This window comes from Terrapene carolina, unplaced genomic scaffold, assembly GCF_002925995.2.
Source record: "Terrapene carolina triunguis isolate 2854851 unplaced genomic scaffold, T_m_triunguis-2.0 Scaffold113, whole genome shotgun sequence".
In the NCBI taxonomy this organism is placed as follows: Eukaryota; Metazoa; Chordata; order Testudines; family Emydidae; genus Terrapene; species Terrapene triunguis.
In genome coordinates this window covers 13,330,238-13,334,121 of record NW_020664464.1, presented here as the reverse complement: position 1 = coordinate 13,334,121, position 3,884 = coordinate 13,330,238, and positions in this window count along the sequence as shown.

Here is a 3,884-nt window from a genome sequence, read left to right as displayed (position 1 = left end):
CCCATAGATCTGTTTACTTTGAAGACTAAACAAAGTGTTCTGGCTAGTACTCCCATGGAGACTTACTATTCTTCTTATCTAGTGGTTAGTCCAGTCTGTGTTTAAATGGTTCATGCAATGAGGCTTCCATCACTCTTCCTTTGGAGAAAATATTCCCCAGTCTAGTAGAAGTCATTGTCAGGAAGATTTTTCCTGAAATTAAGGCCTTGTCTACACTAAGAGGGTTTTACCTATATAGTTACACTGTCAAAACCTGTTAGTGTGGATGCAGTATCAGGGTGTGTCTACACTATGGGGACTATAGCGGCATAGTTATAGCACTGTAGCTATGCCATCATAACCCCACAGTGTAGAGGCAGACTACAGCAATGGAAGGGTTTGTTCTGTCACTGTAGGATCACCTCCTCTCCCAGCTGCATCTACACTAGAGGTTAAGATGGCATAGCTTGATTTTTTCACACCCCTGACTGACGTAGCTATGTCAACCTAAATTTTAAGTGTAGATCAGACCTCGGTATAACAATGTTGTAGTGTAAGCACAGTAATATTGGTGTAACTGCATCTACCTCAGGGCTTTTACCAGCATAGCTATGTTGGTAAAAATCACCCCCCCTAACCAATATAACTATGCCAGTAAAACTTTTAAAGGTAGATCAGGCCTGAACTTCATCCCTTGACTCCTTGTACCACCTAAATAATCCTTATTCTTCCTTGTGTTGACATTATTTAAATATTAATAAGTAATGATAACATCCCTTATTTAGTCTATGTATTTTTAAATCTTTTATTTCCCCTCTTATAGCAATCCCTCCAGCTTGCTGGTCACGTAAGCTATTCCTTTCTGAACTCCTTCCCATTTTTCAATATGTTTATCTTATCAAGGGAAAGATTAAGTGATGTCAGCTACTGTCACAATGGAAATGTGAAAACAGACCCCTGAGCTCAGGTCTTGGTGGGTAAGCAAAGGATAAAATAATTATTTCTAAATTTTATTTTGTAATTTTAAATTTGCAAATGAAGAGCAATATCCTGCCTTGACTTTACACTCTGTAAGGTTGCAGTGAGTATACATCACTGCCAAGTGTGGCCCTTCATCTGTTCAATGTGTCTATTTTAGAAGGTTTTTCAGGATACTTTTTAAAGATACCACACAGAGGAAAATATAAATGCCAAGTTATCCTTCAAGGTTTGTGGCAAGCCAGGTTATTTGCTTGTTACAATGCCCCCCCCCTTATTGTTAAAGAGGGAGTCCCAAATTGTTAGAAAGGGTCTGCTCTCTCCAAAATTTAAGTTTAAAAAAAAGTCTGCTTTGTTACTCTTTTATTCTGCATAATTTCTATTTCAAACCAAACCAAACCACTCCTTTGATACTTTTTATATAATGGAGTCAGGGACAATAAGCCTTTTTAAAACAAAGATTATTTGTCACTCTCTGCCCATACTGTTCATAGAAGTCCTGCTATGCGGCTATAACCCATGCTGATTCACTGTGGCTCTCTGTCCTATCCTAGTGGCTGAACCATATATAGGTTTCTTACTTTGTATAGTCTTTGAACTAACAGAGCTGGGTCCTGTAATTCAGGCAGTAAAGGGTCATGTTTTTAGATGCAGGTTTGATCCCTGTTACAGATGACCTCCCCAGGATTATCATGTTACACAAACAGTGAAGCAATCACTTTTCAAAAAGTAATCAATTTACACACATTTTGACAATCCAATTCATTTCTCTTTGGGAACAGTTCAGTGCCAGGTTGGTGCCTCTAGAAACAATTAGTAAAGTGCATTGCTTGAGAGCCCCTTAATTTAGGGCCAAATTCTCCCCTCTGTGGGTGAAACCTACAGAAAGCAAGGAACTGCAGCCCTGAACAGTTTAAAAAATAATGAATCTGGCCTCCCAAATCATGAAATTGGCTTAAAAATCGATCTTATATAATTAATACTGAGTTCTTTTTTTTTTTTTTGTCTTTTGTTTGTTAAGCCTTTGATGTTCATTTTCAAGCTTCTCTCTGCAACCTTGAGAGCTAGAAGACGTACTTTTTAGGTTTTCCCCCCCTAAATGAAAGGTGAGTTTTTCTGATAATCACATGACTCTAGAAGCTGGGCCTTTAAGAAACCACCAAATAATATCATATAATTACAGAAATGTAGGGCTGGAATGGACCTTGAGAGGTCATCTAGTCCAGCTCCTTGCACTGAGGCAGGACCAAGCAAACCTAGGCCATCATGGATAGGTGTTTGTCCAACCTGTACGTAAAAACCTCCGGTGAGGGGATTCTATAACCTCCTTTGGAAGTCTATTCTAGTACTTAACTATCCTTTATAAGTATAAGTTTTTCCTAATATCTAACCTAAATCTCCCTTGCCCATTACTTCTTGTCCTATCTTAAATGGACATGGAAAACCAATTGATCACCATCCTCTTTATAACAGCCCTTCACATATTTGAAGACTGTTATCAGGTCCCCCTCTGTTGTCTTTTCTCAAGACTAAACATGCTCAGGTTTTTAACCTATCCTCATTGGTCAGGTTGTCTAAACCTTTTATCACTTTTGTTGCTCTCCTCTGGGCTCTCCCCAATTTGTCCATGTCTTTCTTAAATTGGTACACCCAGAACTGAACACAATACTCCAGCCCAGGCCTCACTAGTGCTGAGTACAGTGGGACAATTACCTTGTGTATCTTACATATGACGTTTCTGTTAATGCACCCCAGAATATTAGCTTTTTCAGTAACTGCATCACATCTTTGACTAATGTGCAATTTGTGATCCACCAGAACCCCCAAATCCTTTTCAGGAGTATTACTGCCTAGCCAGTTATTCCCCATTTTGTAATTGTGCATTTGATTTTTTTCTTTGATTGTAGCACTTTGCACGTCTTTATTGAATGTCATCTTGTTGATTCAGACCAATTCTCCAAATTGTCGACGTCATTTTGAACCCTTATTCTGTCCTCCAAAGTGCTAGCAATCCCTCCCAGCTTGGTGTCATCCACATATTTAATAAGTATACTCTCCACTCCATTTTCCAAGTCAATAATGAAAATATTGAGTAGTACCAGACCCAGGACAGACCCCTGCAGCATCCTATTACATACATCCTCCCAGTTTAGCAGCAAACCATTGACAGCTACTCTTTGAGTAAGGTCTTTGAAATTCTCTATAAAATCATAAGAACTGTCAACACTGACTGAGTTTCAACGTGCATCTAGGAGCAGGGATCCACCATCCTTCCCTCCCTGTATGGAACGAACAGGGGGTTTTACTTCTTAAACTAGAGAATGTCTCAAGAACCACACAGATCTCAGGATATCAGCAAAAGCCCAGTGCCTTGGGTATCTGACTGGTGAGGAGGAGAGAGAATGCCATGAATAGTGGCTACTCCCCAGCTGCATTTCTTCCGGCACCTATCCTCTAAATATCTGTGGAGCCCTCACACCATAGAGCTATAGCAGAGAAGCTTCTCACACTGAAGAGTTGGTATTCTTTCTCCTCAGCAGGTTACACCGTAATTAAGCTCCCGTCTGCTTGTATTAGTGGAGGGGAGAATTTGGCCCTGAAAAAGTGGAGAAATAAGACCCAATCTCCTTAGTCACTACCAAAGGTTGAGATTTTTAAAACTGACAAAGGGACTTAGCCACACCGCTCTTAGTAATTTAATTGGGAGGTGTGTGCTTAAATGGCTGAGTCAGCTTTGAAAACTCAATGTCTTCAGAGAGCAGAACACATAAATGTTTTTCATCTGCAGTAGTGGAAGTTTTTTCAGTCACCCAAATTAACCTTTCTGCAGTCACAGTCTGATTAAAATCATCCATAACAAGAAGATAATTTTTTTTATTCCTTTCTTTATTTGGACAATTTATATACATATGTACAAAACACCTATG